The sequence below is a fragment of the Nasonia vitripennis genome (genome assembly GCF_009193385.2).
Source record: "Nasonia vitripennis strain AsymCx chromosome 4 unlocalized genomic scaffold, Nvit_psr_1.1 chr4_random0004, whole genome shotgun sequence".
Lineage (NCBI taxonomy): Eukaryota > Metazoa > Arthropoda > Insecta > Hymenoptera > Pteromalidae > Nasonia > Nasonia vitripennis.
The window spans coordinates 2592862-2612796 of NW_022279639.1; the positions used below are offsets into that span (position 1 = coordinate 2592862).

General features: G+C 30.3%; 1 protein-coding gene and 1 long non-coding RNA gene across 5 annotated transcripts in view; both read left to right on the plus strand.

Annotated features, from left to right (window-relative positions):
- Positions 1-19935, plus strand: part of LOC100113816 (programmed cell death 6-interacting protein) — a 374789-nt gene that overhangs the window by 281695 nt on the left and 73159 nt on the right. The gene's annotated exons all lie outside the window — the stretch shown is intronic.
- On the plus strand, positions 860-8827 carry LOC116417068. Its single transcript, XR_004227342.1, has 4 exons — positions 860-991; positions 1802-2163; positions 7977-8309; positions 8694-8827. It is a non-coding gene; the product is annotated as an uncharacterized LOC116417068 (long non-coding RNA).

Consider the following 19935-nt stretch of genomic DNA (forward strand, 5'->3'; position numbering starts at 1 on the left):
TAATTTGCGAAAAAACATAGGAACGATTTCACCTGCACAAAACACATATCTTTTGTCGTAAACTTTACTTCTCCATACTATTAATAGTTTAATAATATAAATAATATTATGTAAAGTAAAATAATATTGTATTAAATGTATGAGTTGAAGAGACAAAATAAAAAAAATAAGTAAGGAAAGAATTTTAAAAAAACTATAATGCTAAAATTACCGCCTAATTTAGAAAAATACGAAACTTTCTATGAAAAAATAAATAATAAAAAAATTGCCATTCCACTAATTGTGCAACATGAAAGGTCTTACGAATGCCAAAAACTTATTAGTGGTGGTAGTAAGCGTGTTGGAATAAGCTGGGAAAATGGAAAATACAATAAACTACTGGAAGTGATTATTGTAAATCCAGATTATTATACCAAATATGAAAACAAAGTTGTACTTAAATTTGACCACGAAGATGATTGGTTATATGATATTGCCTTTCTCTTATATCAGAGCTGTGATAGAATTAATAACATTAAAGCTCTTCATAATTTTTTCAAAAATCATATAAGTGCAGATGAGCAAGACCTGTTTTGTAAGTACAATTTTTTTAAAATGATGCTAATATTATTATATTTATTTATATATTATTAAATTAAAAACTTAATATATTTTTAGTATATATTAGTGGTAAAAGAAATCTCGAAGCTCCAGCTTTGAAAGAACATAATGATTTTGCAGATGAAGTAATCGAAATTAATAAAGGTAGAAATTTGTGATGATGTTATTAATTTTTTATATGCAAACACAAAATTCCCAAAACACGTTCGAAGAAAGATATTTATTTATTTATTTATTTATTTATTTATTTATTTATATTAAATATTTTATTTAAAGATGAATTTAATAATAAAGATAATGTTAACAAATTTGACAGACTTTTGAAACAATATAAAGGAAGTTTAATAAACAAAGCAAATAAGATATACTTGTACATTGCAAATAATTTAAGGTAAGCAAAAGTTCATATATTTTGCATGTTTAAAAATAGCTTCAATTGTGATAGAAGATTTTAAATTTGGGATTAAGGGTATTGTATACTCCTATTTTACCGCCAGAGCATATTGCAGTTTTTCAAAACATGCACAGAAAATACTGACTGGAAAAAATAATTCATAAAAATTCAGTAAGTTTTCTGTGCAGAGTTTTACTTTCAGCTTTTAATTTTTGTTAATTATTATTCAATAGTTAGAAATACTTATATTTATTATTAATATATTTAGGAGTGATTAAAATATAGATATAAATTTCTATTTTCACACATATATAGACACACGGACAGAAAATTTGAGTAACGGATACTATTGGAATTAGGTAAGGATCAACCGTAGGCTTGGCTAGTTTTAGTACAAAAAAAATACACGCACTCATTACCATTGAAGATTGTTTCAAAAAGTATGGCTTTTTATTTTATTTTATTTTTAGTTAATGCTATGGCTATACTGACTTTTTAGAATATTTTAGTTAATAGACATGTCAGTTAATATATGTTAAAATACCTTCATTCATATAACTTTCATGGTAAATAATAAAAAAATGAAAAATATTTGTAGGTTACGTGCTAAAGCGGAATTTTTTCTACAAGATAGAATTCATTACCAAACTTGAAAGGGAAATGAATGGCAGATTTTGTTATTATCCCTGGTTTACCTGACTGTTACTAATTTTTTCTCTTCGTGCAAAAAAAATCTTACTAACTGAATTTTTTTAATACTATAAAAATTAATCAAATTATAATTCGAATAATTTATTTTCTCTTCAGTGAAAATAAAATAAATAACAATCAGGTAGATGTATCTATGAAAATATCTAGTGGAAGCTTCTTGCATGTGCAGATTCTATTGCTACATGCATTATTCTCGATACCGTGCTGCACATGAAAACTCACAAAATAGATACAGACTCTTATTTGCATTTTGTAAAATATCAAGATGAAGTGCGACCCTTGATACATAAGTTTGCAAAAGATGTCTGTAAAAAATGTTGTGACAGTATTATAGCTTTGATTGATTTGGACTTGAAAAAATTGAATATGCATAAAAACAAAGTTTTGAAGATGCTTATAATTGATTATTTGCATGGTATACATCCAGAAACTGATATTACTTTTGAGTTCTGTGACAGGTAATAATTGAATTAATATTATTAGTTTTAATATACATCAATAATAACTATAAAATATGAGTTATTATTATTATTATCAATATCATAAAATTATTATTAGTATATGTCTTTTATTGTAGTCGACCCCAAGTCCTCTCGTGGAGGGTGTAGTCTCTCTTATATGGCTCTTCCATCTGCTTGAGCATGTGGTAAAACAAAATATGTAAATAGTTGTATTTTATAAAAAAAAAACATGTAGTTGTGCAGTGTGGCTCAACACGGTAATTCTATTATTGTGCACATGTGAATTATTGTCAATGATTTTATGTGAACTTAAGGTAGTTCTACCGGTAGGTAGCTAGTCAAAACAAAGTTGACTTTTTATTTCTTAAATTTGTGGGGTATAATTAATAATAGAGATTGCATAAGTCAAAATACAACAAATAATGATTTTACATTCATATTAGGCTATTCTACTTATCATAATTATGAATAAAAAGTTTCAGACAGAAGCTGATTTGACTCATTTTTTTTGAGGTTAAGTGTACATTTTTGAACTCTTATTTGTTTATCGCTACGCTTACAGGCTCCAAGCCATTTTTTACAAGTACTTAAATTATTCGATAGTTGTTTAACTAATGTTCTACAAAATTTGAGTTAATTCTGAACTGTCACTTTTATACAAATAGGAGTTAAAGCAAAATGTACGGATTTGTGCAACTTTAAATGTTTATAACTTTCTTTTGAGGCTCCAAACCTTTACCAAAATTTAACCACATGTTTTTTATAGTAAAATCTACCTGCACACCAAATTTCATCAAAATCTGAACCGTGGATCTTCTACCAGTAGAACTCCCTTAAGCATATTTTTTCCACCCTAAAACCACGCTGTAAGCCACATCCTTGTTTACAACTGTTATTATCAGTAACAATATTATGAGAGCCACGCTGACTCAGTAGGCAGTGTTTCCGAGCACATCGGTATGTTATATACATAAGTGTCTCTGAAAATCTCTATAGGACTCTCTGGCTGGTACTATTCTATGGTATCAATGCACACTCTGCCTACTGAGCCATATCGTCACTCTCATAATATTATTGCTGATAATAATTCAGTTGTAAAGAAGGATGTGGTTTATAGCGTAGTTTTTTTGAATGTAAAAAAAGATGCTAAAAATTATATAAAATAATTTACAATAATTTACAATAATTTATTTGTGCACATTAATAGAAGTATCACTTTGTTGAACAATACTGGATAACTACATGTTTTTTTTATAAAATACAATTATTTACCCTGTCGAAAATAAATACATATTTTTTGTATGTATCTTTAGTATGTACTAAAAACATGTAATTTGCCTGGTAACGTATTAAAAATATGTACTGATTTGGGACTGACTATTTTAAATATATTAAATATAAATATAAGTATTTCATGTGGTTATAAATGGTGTTATTATCCTTATGGTATTTCCATTTATGGCCAAATCAAATACTTATATAGTCAGTCCCAAATCAGTACATATTTTTAATACGTATTACCAGGCAAATTACATGTTTTTAGTATGTACTAAAGATACATACAAAATATACCTATGTATTTATTTTCAACAGGGTATACATTTTGTTGCCATTAATAAAAGCACCATGCAGATAATAACATTAAAAATAGGACTAAACTTTATACATCTCTTAGGACATGTATAAAGTTTAGCATTTATATTTTATATAAAAAAAACTACGTAGTAAAGTATGTGGTTTTACTGCATGACTGTTTGCAACAAGATAGCTATTAAGAATAGCTTATAAGTTAATATAATGTAATAATATATTAATATAACTGTAAATCGGATATTTCAACTATTTTTGACGATAAAAATAGTGCAAAAATTTGATCTGGGTGTACAATATTGTAAAATATTTAAGATGCTTACCATTATTGAATTCATGTAGTTAGTGTATAAACACACAAATACCCATCAATTTAACCTCTCACAAAGCAAATATAGATCAATATCCTTCCTCGTTTTTACGTAAACCTATAAAATGTAATGATAAACACACAAAGTAAAAGTTCTCTTGTAAATATGAAATTATTAAACTTGTTTATAATACTTATCTGACTTTCATTGTTTGTTATAACAACACTAGTGACAGGTTACAATAGCAGACTGAGGGTGCCTTTTGGAATTCCCGATATTTTCATATTGTGCATCACACAAGCAGACGACAGACGAGTTTGGCGCGGTCTGTTCAAATGGCAATTTGAATTTAGTAAAAAGTTTTTACCTTATTTTTAATATTATATTATACAATGATTATTTTCCCCTACAAAAAAATCCTGCAGGATTTCTACAGGAAATCCTGTAGGTTATCCTGTACGATTTCTTGTACGTTTTTCGCGTTTTTTTCTGCAGGATTTTCTGCGGGAAATCCTGCATGGTTGTTTTCTCAAATTATTTCCATAAAAACCTGCAGGAATTTCTGTAGGAATTTCTTGCAGTATTTCTTATAGGATTTTTTTTTAATTGCAAAAGATCATAAATGTTATAAAACAACACTTTTTGCATTTTTAGTTGCTGTGCTACTCGATAATATCTTATGCTGCTTAATGACTAATAACGCGAGACCAAACACAATAAGTATCAAGATATGTAAACCATTTTATTAATCCCCAATACTTTTATCCTCTCCTGTACAATACTTTTTATATCAATCTTCTCGTTCCTTAGCAACGCCCGATGTTCGTTTTGAATCGCGTTCGATCAGTCTCCACAGTTGCCATTATTGGCAACACCACTACAAACAGGTCACATGTCTAGGTTATCTCTTATTTCACATTAATTTGGTTAAATAATTTAATTTAAAAATGTAGGAAATCGTGCAAGAAAAACCGAAAAAAACGTACAGGAAATTGTACAGGATTATTTACAGGATTACCTGTAGGAAATCCAATAGAGTTTTTTTTGTAAGGGTGTAAAGTAGTCATTGTATAATATAATGTAAAAAAATAAGGTTCCAAAGAAGCAAATAAAGAAAAATATACTAGTTTCATTACCATTATAAAACGATGCTGATTTATTTAAAAATCACTGAAAAATTACGTGACTATAAGTGGATATGAAAGTCAATTAAAAATTCAAATTTCGCGCCAGAATAAATTATATAGCAGAAAAAATAGCAAATTATTTGCTTATAACAAATATCAGAAACAATGTTATTAAATAGCTTATTTTCTCCCCGTATTTCAAACTGTATTTTTTCCAACAAAGGCATGAAAGACCTTTTTTATGCATTCCCTACTGAAAAAAATCGCGCGAGTAATCGCGTGAGTTTATCGGCCCAATAATCGCGCGATCAGTCGCTTGAGTAATCGCGCAAATAGTCGCGTGAATTATCGCGTAATTAATCGCGCGATTTTTTTTAGTAGGGAATATGGCACAGTTTAACACAGCGTAGCACAGTCTGGCACAGTTCAGTACAATGTGACACAGTTTGGTAAAGTATGGCACAGTTTTATATATTATGGTAAAATATAAAATTAATAAATACAAAATAAAATATTTTTTCTTTTTATCAAATCAAACACTGTGACACACTTTAGCATAATATGGCATGGTATATGGCAAAGATTGGCATAGTGTGGCACAGTGTTCCACACTGAGGCTCTTGGTTTATGAAAAGTAGCTGATATAAGCTTTCGTATAAGTTTTAAATATTATATGTATTATATAAATATATATATATAAAAATATATATATATATATATATATATATATATATATATATATATATATATATATATATATATTAACTTTGCATAAATATCAACAATTAATAGTTTATGAGACTTAAGAATATTTTATTCAATTAAAATTTTATTGGGATGTCACATCATTTACCCGACCTCTGGCGGATTCGAACTGAAGCTTTCTAACCCACAGATTCTTGACTGCGATTAGCTTAAATTTCAATATGTCCGACACATCCCACAGAATCCTACGCATTTGTATTACTCCCTACTGAAAAAATCAGATGGCAATCAACTGATAATCAGCTTATAATCAGTTAATAATCATGCCAAAACGTCAGCTGATTATCAGGTGATTTCAGCTCAATGTTTTTATTAAAGCTGATAGTTATAAATGTTAATGATAATCAGGTGATAATCATTTAAAATTTGTAATCTTTAATATATTTATTATAAGTTGTTTAAAATAAGTAAAATTTATAAATCCCACATAATGAGGGCCAGTACTGGTGTCACCATCAGGATAATAACACGAAAATTCTGGCTGTGAGCTCCAATATTTTTGTTTTTCAATAATTTAATTTAAATATATTAAAGATTACAAATTTTGAATGATTATCACCTGATTATCACCTGATTATCATTAACATTTTATCTCACATAAACGCATATTTATAACTATCAGCTTTAATAAAAATAATGAGCTGAAATCACCTGATAATCAGCTGATTATCAGTTGATTGTCATCTGATTTTTTCAGTAGGGATATAGCTATCAGTCCGGTGTGAGATCCCAGCATTAGGTGTTTGTTATCAGAAAAAAGTATATCCAAAATGAACATAAGAAATTAGCTCAGGCGGTTAGGCGTTTGACTGGCACGTCGGAGACCCAGATTCGGGTCCACCTCAAGTCATTTCTTTTTATTCTCAATTAAACCTGCATAATATTTTTATACGGGATATACTCTGCCATACTGTACCAGACTGTGCCATACTGTGGCAAACTGTCACAGGACTGTGTCAAGACTGTGCCAAATCTTAAACCATACACGACAAAATATTTTTATTTTCAAAAATTGATTTTGTGCCATACTGTGCCAGACTGTGCCATAACTATGCCAAACTATGCCAACCCACGTAAAAAGTCTCATATGGTTCTCATGTGGTAATCATGTGGTTTCTACGTGATTTTAATGTGGTTACCACATAGGAACCACATGGAAACCATGTAGGAATCAGGTGTGATTTTGTTGTGGCTTCCCACGAGGAAGCACGTGATTCCCACATGGTTTCCACATGATTTTTACATGGTCACCACAAGCTATGTGTAAAATAATTTGACAGTATGTCCACCATCTGGACGATAACACCAAAACTGGGCTTTTAGGCTTGAATATTCTTATTTTTAATAACTTTATTTAACAACAAAAAATAAAAATTATTATTTTCAGTAGACTATATGGGAATCATGTGATTCCCATGTGGTCATCATGTGGTATTAATGTGGTTCCCATTTAGTTCCCATGTGGTTATAACTTACATAATTGTCATACTGTCAAATTATTTTACACATAGCTTCTGGTGACCATACAAAATTCATGTAGGAATCATATGGTAACCATGGAATAATCGCTAAGGCACTTCAAAATTGTTCAAAAATAATCTACTTAGGACGTGATAACCATGTGGTAATCATGTGGCAATCATATGAGAACCACATGGTATCCATGTGGTTCTTCATGGGAAACCAGTTCAAAATCTCACATGGTTCCCTTAACGCAGAAATCATACATGCGTTACAAAAAATATGGTGTGCATCAAGGGCTAAGTGGGCTTTTTTACCTCGTGTGGTTGCAGCACTCGTCGTCGTCTCGCTAACGCACTCGTCTTCAACTCGTGCTAGCTCGCCTCCGACTCGTACTGCAAATTCCACACTTGGTATAAAAAAGCCCACTTTACGCCCTTGGTACACAATATACTATTTTGTGTCTGCTATACTGAGCATGATATCTTAAAATTTGTAGTATTATTACATAATCTTTGTATTGAGAATATAATTGTGATTTCAAAATATAATGTAGGTATACTTTGGAAAATCGAAAAGGTATAAAAGTAAGCAGCACCAAACATCTGAAAAAAAATGAAAAACTCTATAGTTTGATTGGTTACTCAGGAACTTTGAAAAAAAAATGACCTGAACGATTCATCTTTAAACGAGATTTCTATTATGCATAGTGAAAGGAAAAGTCAAATTCAAATTTATTTGGGACCAGGATCTTTTATAAATCATGATTGTAATCCAAACACAAAATATGTTTCACTTACTCATGATAAAATTGGAATTCAGGTATTATCGGAGATAAAAGCTGGAGACGAAATTACCGTTTATTACGGCGAAGATTATTTCGGAATAGGTAAAATTCATCTCTTTTTATAGGAAAAAGACCGTACCCGACAAGCGCATGTTCAAAAGGTACTCTTTTTAAACTCTTTTAGGATTAATGAAGGCCCGTGCACATTCATTAATACTAAGAGTTTAAAAAAAAAACTTTTGAACATACGGTTGTCGGGTAGGGTCTTTTTCCTTATGTTGCATTGTATAGGTTACGTTGCCTCATATTAATATAAGCATTTTTTCCGTGTTATGTCAAAATTGTGGCCCAGTCGTAGAACTTTGCTTTACCACTTATTAGTTCGTCGAATAATCACGTTGCTAAAGACACCGCAATCCACTTTCTTGCCTCGGTGTATAATGTAATATTATTAATTTTATTATCTAATAACACATTCTTTTACAGGTAATGTGTGCTGCGAGTGTAAAACATGCGAAAAAAATAAAACTGGTGCTTTCACAAGATAAGAAGAGAAATTTAAAATGTGATATGTAAATATAATTTAAATAAAAAAAACATCTGTTATGCAAACATACGAATCAAATGTTTTATTATGTTTATTATTCATATTTTTAAATATCTTATTTTCGCACGCAGTAACGAATAAGAATAAAGAAACCTATTTCCGGAACGGCAAAATTATATAACTCAACTGAGTGATTAAATTAGCCTTAAATTATTATTAAACTGCCTTGTTAATGACACAAGGACTGTCTATATAATGTCTTTAAACAAAAGTTCAAGGGCTTATAATAACTACGAACTAGGACTGCTTATATGTTTATATTTCTTATATGTATGTTCCAGGACTTGAATATTTTTTAACAAAAGTTCAAGGTCTTATAATAATTGGGAACTAAGACTTTTGTACGCATAAAGCTACAAACCAGGACTTTTTATATGCTTGTATTTCTTATATGTATATTCCAGGACTCTAATGTCTTTAAACAAAAGTTCAAGGGCTTATAATAATTATGAACCAGGACTTCTGTACGCATAAGGCTACGAACCAGGACTGCTTACATAATGCTATTTCCAAGATATTTCTTACATTTAAGTTCAGGGACTTTACTATTTTTAAACATAAGTTCAAGGGCTTATGAACAAGAACCAGGACCTTGCTTGTATAAATTTTAGGTACTTGAAAATATTTATCAGTCCTTGATCCTTTTTTTGCGATTAAAACAAGTAAATTGAGTATATTTTAAAAATTTATATAAATGAACTCGTATGAGTCTGAATAGCAAGAAAAACTACTTTATTTGTATGGTCCTTGAACATGGCATTACACGTGTGTATATATATATATATATATATATATATATATATATATATATATATATGTGTGTGTTTACTATATATTACAACACGTCTCCCTAAATTTATAATCTTATTCCGTTTACAAAAATGTCGCTGTATTTTACTTCATGGATTAATTAAATCAAAAATATTTTGAGTAAACTTGACTATTATTATTCTGAACTTGGGTTTTACAACTGAACTTGATACATTACTCTTAAATTTTTGAATGAATAAATTTGCATTTGAGAAGTTTCCTCATAAACTTGAACTTTCACATAAACATTTTGGATTAATCTTAACGTTTAATTGTCTATTTTTTAGGAACTTTGTTATGTCTAAACTTTTGGTTAACATATCTGCTAAATTGAAATTTAAATCAATTTTTACAATGTCAATTACTCCATTTTCATTTATGTAATAATACTGCACTTTAATGTGCTTTGAGTTTTTCGTAAAGTTACCAAATTATGCAATCGCGATTGCATATTTTGGTTGGCTGAGTTATTCTCGTACATACTGATCGGTTTATTGTATTTAACATTAAATAATTAGCTTAACAAATTTCCAATGAACAGTACTTCTATTACTACGTCTGACATAGCAGTATACTCTGCAAATGTAGAACATTTTGTTACTGTGCTCTGTTTACGAGTTTTCCAAAAAATAATATTACCATAAAGTCTTATAACAAAACCGGTTATAGATTTTCTATCTACATTGTCACCTGCATAATTCGAATCTACCATACAATCTAATATATCAGTATTCAAATTATCATAGTAGTTTAATTTTAAGTCTTTTACAAATACTTCATAATTCTCATGGCGTATTTATAATGCGTTTAATTATAACAATTTTGGAAATGGCTTAAATAGCTAACACTGTACGCAATATGTGGCCTTGTGCTATATATATATATATATATATAAAATAGTTCGCTAATTAAATTTCAGTATTTTATATTTCCATCGATTTCACTAGCTTGTTCTAGTTCTAGGTTAGACTTCATTGAAGTATCATACAATTTACCGTTTTCTAAAGTATATTTTACAGCTAAAGATTCAATATATTTAGTTTCACTTAAAGTAATTTTACTTCTACTTTTACTATAATCTATATCGATTTCAATGTATTGTCTTATTTTGCCTAAGTCTTTCATTACACCATCGACTAGCTTTTACTTTGTTTATTTTATTTTTGTGTTTGTAACAAATAAAGAGATGATCTACAAAGACATATATATATATATATATATATATATATATATATGTGTGTGTGTGTGTGTGTGTGTATATTGGATCTTTGCTTGTATTATTTACATACAGACAGTAATCATAATTACTTCTTACAAACTTTAAACTTTCAATAAATTTATTGAAGCATTTATACCAAGCTCTTGGGCTTTCTGGCAATTCGTATTATGCTTTTTGCAACTTGCAATCTTTATTGTCTCTAGTTTTATAACCTTCGGGTTCATCAATATACACTTCTGTTTTTACATGGCCATTTAAAAAGGCTGTCTCGACATCCATTTGTTCTATAAATAAATTGTTTTTACAACTGCAAAATGATAAAGTTTTTATTTTACTTACTGGCGAATAAATATTTTCAATGTTTACTTTTTGTTAGAATCCTCCTACAACTGATCTCGCTTTATACACATTATTATCTTTCTCTTTGAATACCCATTTAACATCAATGACCATTTTTGTCTTTTGGCCTTTCAAGAATTGGCCAAGTATTATTTTTCTTTAAGCTATTGATCTCAGAATCCATCGCGATTCTCCGTTGTTTATATTCACTGGAATTTATCGCCTCCTCAAATGTACTCGGTACATTTGCATCGACATAGTGTACATATTATTTTCTTTTCTTTTGACGTTCTTTTTGCAGAGAAATTTTCTCTACTTTTATTTTCGTCGTTATCCGTATTTTGAGCGGTTTTGTCATCACTGCCCGACTTGAAAGTCGAAGTAGAAGATGATTGATTAATCCTTTTTGCATCTCTATCATTTTTAGATTCAGTCTTATTATCAGTAAATTCATTATTTTCAACACACTTTGATACATGATTTACCTCACTTATTTTGTTATCCCTACTTGACTCAAAAGTCGAAGTACTAGATGAAAAATTAGTTTTTAAATTACACATATTTGTAATCCACGATTTGGATGAATAGTTGCCTCGTTGATCGCCTGATGATTCAATTCATTTTTTAAACAATTTGTGAAAAATATAAACAGAAAATTGAATTTTTCATTTTTGACTATTTAAGGTTATTGGAAATGGGTGAAATAATTTATATTAAACTCAGTATATTCTCTTTTAAATAAGACTTTTATTCTGAGTAGCAGAGAGAAGGAGTACGGAGCACATCTAGACTCTATGAGATTCTGTCGCAGACTAAACTCCTAGCGCATATCGGCAGTGCATAGCGATGCAGGAAAACTGCCTAAAACAATGGTCCTATTCTAGCCCTACAGACAGACTCCAGATGGCTAGACCCTCCAAGAAGTCCGCGTCGCACTACGTGCCGCTGCACCCCGCGTCGTAATCCGAGCGAACCATAAAATATAAAAACACATGAATGGACCTTTCTTAAGTTCGAGTATGGTCCGAGATTTAGTTTTGTAACCGGAATATTTCAACACGCCCCCTCAAAAGTAAATCTCGTAATCTGAAATTGCAGTATTAATTTAAATATAAACTAAACACACGCTTAAGTACATAAATTTCTAATTTCCTAGTATATTATATACATGCTTAAAAATACACACAAACAAACGTATATCTTCTAAATTACAAACAATAATATTAACTTCAATGAACTATAATTAATATCTAGATTAAACCCTATGTGCTCTCCTTCTTTCTACTCTCAGTTACTGGGGAATTACATATGGTCCAACATTTGTTGCACGGATTAGGAAAACCCAGAAAACCTAATCAGACCATTTCTCTCACACTTATTATACATTTACATAACTATCTTAAAATCTAAGTACAAAATATTTTTTTTTTATTCTAAACCCATCTCTGTTCTGAATTCCAGAAACTTCACTGCAGGTAATGGCTTGGTTAAGGCATCTGCTAGTTGATTACCTGTAGGAATATATTTTAATTTTATTACATTTTTCTCAACTTGCTCTCTGGAAAAATGATATTTTATATCAATATGTTTTGATTTTCGATAGCTAGTTGGATTATTTGCAATACTAATACAGCCATTATTATCTTCATAAATTATGATTGGCTTTTCAATCGTAATATTGATGCTACTAGCTAATGACTTAAGCCAAATAGCTTCGCTTACAGCCTCATACAGAGCCATATACTCTGCTTCTGTTGAAGAAGTTGCAACAGATGCTTGTTTCTTAGTATTCCAACATATTGTGCACTGTTCATACAACTTAAACAAATAACCAGTTGTACTTTTTCTATCAGTTCCAACTGAACCTCCCCAATCTGCATCAACATAACCAGACAAAATATCATTAAATTCACCTCTTTCATAAGTTAACTTTAAATTAATTGAACCTTTTAAATATCTTAAAACTCTTTTCAAATTTTGCCATAGTTCTTTATTATTTTTATTACAATATCTACTCAAAACATTTACTGCTGTACTCAAGTCTGGTCGGGTACAAATCATTATATAAATAAGACAACCAATTAAATTTCGACAAGGGGCATCATACTTTTCATCAGAATTAAGAGCTTCATAATCAAGTTTACTTGGTAAAGGTGTATTTACAGAATTACAATCACCCATGTTAAATTTATTTAAAACAGTTTTAATGTATGAACTTTGATCTAAAGTTAATTTATTATTATTTCTTTCTACTTTAATTCCAAGGAACATTTTTATTTCTTTCAAATCTGTCATACTAAATTGATTCATTAAATAATTTTTAAAATTGCTCATTGTAGTATTACTAGCAGTTACTATAACTAAATCATCAACATAAAGTACAGCATAAATATTTTGTTGTATATCACCTCTATCTAAAATATAAATACAACGATCGACTGACGAATTTTTAAAACCTTTCTCAATCAAAGTTTTTTCAAAAGTTTGAAACCAGCACCTTGCTGCTTGTTTTAAACCATAAATAGCTTTATTTAATTTACATACTTGATTGCTTTTACATTTAACACCTTCTGGCACTTTCATATAAATTTCTTCATTTAATTTACCATTAAGAAAAGCAGTTTTTACATCCATGTGATGAATTAACAAATTAAATTGATTTGCGAAAGCTACAATAAATCTAAAACTCGAAATTCTAGCTACTGGAGCAAAAGTTTCGTTATAATCGACTAAGTATTTTTGAGTAAAACCGCGAGCAACTAATCGCGCTTTATATCTGATTGGATTACCAAATTCGTCATTCTTTATTGTAAAAACCCATTTGCAATCAACAATATTTTTATTTTGAGGTCTAGTTACTAAAGTCCAAGTTTTATTTATTAAAAGTGAATTTATCTCGTCTCTAACAGCCTGTTCCCAATTTACTCTATCATTACTGTTTTCAATGTCTTGAAAAGAACTTGGAATGTTATAAATTGTAGACAATGCACATAAAATATGATCATCATTTTCATTATAAGAAATTAAAGGCTTTTGCTTAATCCTCTCACTCCTACGGGGCTTTATTTCTTGTTCATTCTCAGAGACAGACTTATTGGTTGTTTCTGTATTGATTACAGATTTTTCATTTACGTTTAATTTAACGATTTTCTCTGAACTGTGATCATAACAATCACCAGATTCAGGCACTGATTTTGACAAATTGTCAGATGCATCAGTTTCAATTTCTAAATTACCATTTCCAGTTTTTACTGATTTTGACAGATTGTCAGATGCATCAGTTTCATATTCTATGTCATCAATTATTTTTAATTGGTAATCTGGCCTTGATTTAACAAAATTTGTTTCGTCGACAATCACGTCTCTTACGACAACAAACTTTTCATTCCTCACGTCCCACACTTTATATCCATTGGGTTCATATCCAACTAATATACCTTTCCATGATTTATCATCAAATTTTGATTGTTTTACTTTATTATGAACATAAACAGTACTTCCGAAAATTCTCAAATATTTTAAGTTTGGCTTTTTATTATGCCACATTTCAAATGGAGTTTTATTAGATTTTAAAGCTTTAGTTGGCGATATATTAATTAGATATGTTGCAGTTAAAACTGCCTCTCCCCAAAATACTTTCTCTAACTTAGCACCGCTTATCATCGCACGTGCTTTTTCAGTTAGTGTTCTATTCATGCGTTCTGAGACGCCATTTAATTGTGGGGTACGTGGAACTGTCAAATGGTAACTTATTCCTTTTTCAACACAATAGTCTTTCATCTCATTCGATAAATATTCTCTGCCATTATCAATATATAAATTTACAACTTTTAAGTTGAAATGAGCCTCGCTCTTTGCAATAAAATCTTTAAAAACAGAAAATACATCCGATTTATAGGATATTAAATATGTCACACAATAATGTGTATACTCATCAACAAATATTGCAAAATAGTTTTTATTATTAACCGTCGGAGGAGTGATTGGACCGCAAACATCAGAATGTATTATGAACAATGGTCGTTTAATATAAGTCTTATCCTTCTCTCTATTGAAAGGCAACCTTGACTGTTTACCATTTAAACATGCTTCACATATATTTTCATTAGGCATAATGTTTTTAATTTGATTTATATCATCAACCATTTGTTCATTTTTAAGTTGTAAAAATTTCTGTTTACCTATGTGACCAAGTCGTTGATGCCATAATTCATAATTATTTTTAACAACATTATACACTTTAGAATGTGTATTTCTTTTAGACGCATCAACGATAAAATCAACAATAAGTAAATTATTCATAGGCTTACCTCGAATTATGGTTTTACTACCTTTCGTTACCTCAACACCATTTTGATTGAAAACAATTTTCATACCAGCCTGCTGCATTTTCTGCACTGATAATAGATTGTTTGGTACTTCGGGACAGTAAAGGACACCCTCAAGAATACCATTTACTCCCATGTTGCTTGTAACGTTGATCATTCCTTTCTTCGTTGCTAATATATATGTGCCACTTTTTGCAACGTTTATTTTTATCGGTGGATTTAATTCTATATAACTAGTAAACATTTCATCGTTGTTGATAATATGATCTGAAGCACCAGAATCAATAATAAATCGCATTTTATGGTTTGTTTCTTCAATTTGAATATTATTAACCATAAAAGCATAACTTGAAGTATCAGCAAAAGATGTAGTCGCTTCTGGCTCTTCACTTTGAACTTGTTGCACAGTTTTGTTTTTATTTTTCATTCTTTTAGCTAAAAATTGCTGTCTTCTCTTTTTAAAATGACAGGTGATTTCTTTATGTCCAATTCTTCCACAAAAATGACATTTCATTTGTTGATCTTTGTTATTAGTGTTATTTTTAAAGTTGCTATTATTCTGTGAATTATCTTTATTTTTATAACTAGATTTATTTCGAAAGTGAGATTTATTTTGAAAGTTCTTTTTGTTAAAATTTGTTGTTTGTGGCTCTTGCTGAGTTTGAAGTACTTTTGCACTCGTATCACTTGATTCACTCTTTAATTTAACTTCATGATCTAATAATCTTGTTTTTACAAAAGCTAATGTAATACTGTCTTCAGTCAAAGTTTCTATTGCAGTTACTACACCATCATAAGTATTTGGAAGTGTTAAAAATAAATGTGAAACTTTATCCGTTTCTTCTACTCTTGCGCCTGCAGCTGATAACTCTGTTATTAAATTATCAAAAACATTAAAATGACTCATGAGTGTAGAATCGCCTTGCAATTTCAAACTCAATAATTTCTTGCGGATCGCAAGTTGCGTAGCTAAACTTTTTCTCTCGTACACACTGTCTAACTTATTGAAAATCTGCCGTGCTGATTGCTCAGTATTGGCAAAACCAAGCATAGAGTCAGACAGATATTCTATAATAACACTCCTTGCAATTATCTCAGCTTTTCTCCAACTTCTCGAGACTGGATTCGGCTCTCCATCAATCACTTTGAGTAAATTTAACTCACTTAATAATGCACGAACTCTAAATTTCCATACGTTATATTTTTCACCGTCAAACGGTTTAATGTTTCTTTTCGATTTAGAGTTATCCATTTTTAATTTAAATAAAAAACTAGTCACTATTAAAATAACACAACACAAACACAGCTAAACGTTATCTGGGCCCATAACCTATTGGAAATGGGTGAAATAATTTATATTAAACTCAGTATATTCTCTTTTAAATAAGACTTTTATTCTGAGTAGCAGAGAGAAGGAGTACGGAGCACATCTAGACTCTATGAGATTCTGTCGCAGACTAAACTCCTAGCGCATATCGGCAGTGCATAGCGATGCAGGAAAACTGCCTAAAACAATGGTCCTATTCTAGCCCTACAGACAGACTCCAGATGGCTAGACCCTCCAAGAAGTCCGCGTCGCACTACGTGCCGCTGCACCCCGCGTCGTAATCCGAGCGAACCATAAAATATAAAAACACATGAATGGACCTTTCTTAAGTTCGAGTATGGTCCGAGATTTAGTTTTGTAACCGGAATATTTCAACAAAGGTATATCCGTCCCCTGAAGGGGGGACACACCACCTATGAAATTAAAGTCAAAATTTTTCATTAAAAATGTATAAATACTTCTTAGACATAATTACCTTTATTTTGATGGTTTTAGACCTCCTATATACCTCTATAATACCTACGTACAGTAGGGAGTCCATAATCCACTGACCGTAAGATTCCAAAGGAACGAATGGCCCAAATGAGCTCAAACTCCAAGATATTGTTTAAAAGTATATTAGTTATGTTATGAATGAGGGGATTTGGTTTAAATTGCATAGAAAAAGTTTTATAAGCATATTACTGATTTTTTTATCAAGTTTTGATTAGTAACATATTTATCATGTAACTTTTTTTCTATGGAATTTAAACTAAATACCCTCATTCATACCATAACTACTGTACATTTAAACAATATCCTGAAGTATTATAGAGGTATATAGAAGGTCTAAAACCATCAAAATAAAGGTAATTATGTCTAAGAATAGTAAAAAAAAATTTGGTTTATTTATAAAAGTATTTAGAAATTTTTAATGAAAAGTTTTGATTTTAGTTTCAAAGGTTGTGTGCCCTCTCTACCTAAATTTACATAATAAAAATAAACGTTCTCGACGCAAGCACTCGCACCACGAGGTGATAGCCGATGCGACCTCACTGACCCCGAAAACTTGCAAAAATTCAACTCTGCTGTCACGATTCTACAGATTAGATTTTTTTAAGAGTTTCACTGATTTGCGATTCGCGATGAGCATTCACACACATCACTGCTACGAAGCACAATTTTAAAATCACTCGCCGTAATTTTAGTATTTGCTAGGGTTTTTCTCCTATCAGCACTGATTGCTCTGGGTGCATCTTGCCCGAGAAATCCTGAAATCGGACTCGTCTCCTCGCAATCCTTTATCTCGCAAGTGTCAAGCAGGAGTTTCTCACAGCAAATCACAGCGTAGAATTAGCGAAATCGTTGCACAATTGCTAACAGTTATTTTCGCACGCACGCGAACAGGATGCACGAACTACTATTTCTCGTCGTGAACTTTCGAATTAGCTCCTGCAAATTTTTAAAGCGCGAGTCGATGTGTTCGCGTCAAGCGATAGACCATAAGTGCTGTCAATATCGCCGCTTCTTCTTCTTCTTTTCTCGCAGGAGCTGGCCCATAAGCCCGACTTTCTGTCCTCCTGGACAATCATTGGCACTCGCCGACGTTTAGCGCCCTCTTTTTGCGAGCACTTGGCGGGAATTCAGTCTCACGCGCGTACCTTAGGTCGAAAGCAAGAAGGAGGGAGACGGGCGAACCTTCCTGGCGGCGCCTCTCTCTCGCTTGCGCGCGCGGCGCACTATGTGCGATTTCAGGAAAAGTATTGTTAAAATCAAATTGCGTCTCTCAGGAAAGTGCTAGGGACCTATATTTTTTTTTAAATGAAGGTTGTACTTTTCAGATATACGGAAAAATATCAGAATATTGTTTTCTGATGATGTCGAGCCGGGGCACCTATGAAAAGTGGCCGTCACAATATATATAATTGTGTAACCTAGACTATTACATTACATGTTAACGCTATAGTATTTACACGTTATATAGTAAAAATTAGCAACGAAATAATAACTATGTGATATAAGTACCACTTACCATTACTTTATATAGATAATATCATATAATAGGAAATATTAGGATATAACAAAAAATACTAATAGTCAAAATTATATAAATTTTTCTGTCATTATTTGCAATTATTTGTTTTATTTATGTTTTTGTTTAATTTCCTATTTGTTATTATTTTTAATTATTCGTCATTATTTTTTCAAAGTTATCGTAGTGTACAGAGTATATGGAGTTCATGCTCAATTTTCTAAAATGATTGTTCTCTTTGTAATATTTAAAATTGTCATGTTTTGATCATTTAAATATTATGAATGTACATAAAAATATATTATATAATATTTATATTATTTTTATATGCATTCAGAATAATTTCATATTTATCGAAAATTGACATTATTTAAATATTACAAAAAGAAAAATCATTTTAAAAAATTGCGCATCAAATCTATATACTCTATGCACTACTTTAACAGAAGACTTTGTTTCCCATAACTAATTAAAGAATATATATTTATGTAAATCCTAGTTTTGAAAAGCAAACAAATGTTATTTTTCACAAGGGGTTGTTTTTTACAAAGTATTATTGTTTACAAAGTCTAATTTTTATAAAGTGTTATTTTTAAAAAGTAAGTGTTATTTCAGTTACGAAATTGTTCAAACGGTAAGTTTTAAAATATTGAAAAATTAGAATCTGTCGCCAAAGATAATAAAAGAAAATGATTCTGTGGCTCAAAACCAAAATGACTTGAGTACATATTAAATTTCTGTAGCATACGATAAATACTTACTTAAAATAATTAAATAAAATAAGATCACAGTTTCATCACAGCATAAATTCCGACAAATTAATGCACATCTTACCAAAAATATATTGTTTTTTTTTATTAAAATTAGGTGTAAAAATTATGAGAATAAATCGTGAGTGATATCATATAATTACTTTTACACAAAAAAAAGACAAAAACGAAGAAATGCAAAAATTTCTATTTTAAAAAAGATACGCAAATTTAAAAATTCATCTTAAATTTTTTTTTTTGCAGAAGGCTAGAATCAATTTTTTTTCGGCATACTCCCTGTATAGGTTAAATTTATTGAAGATCATACACGCTATTCA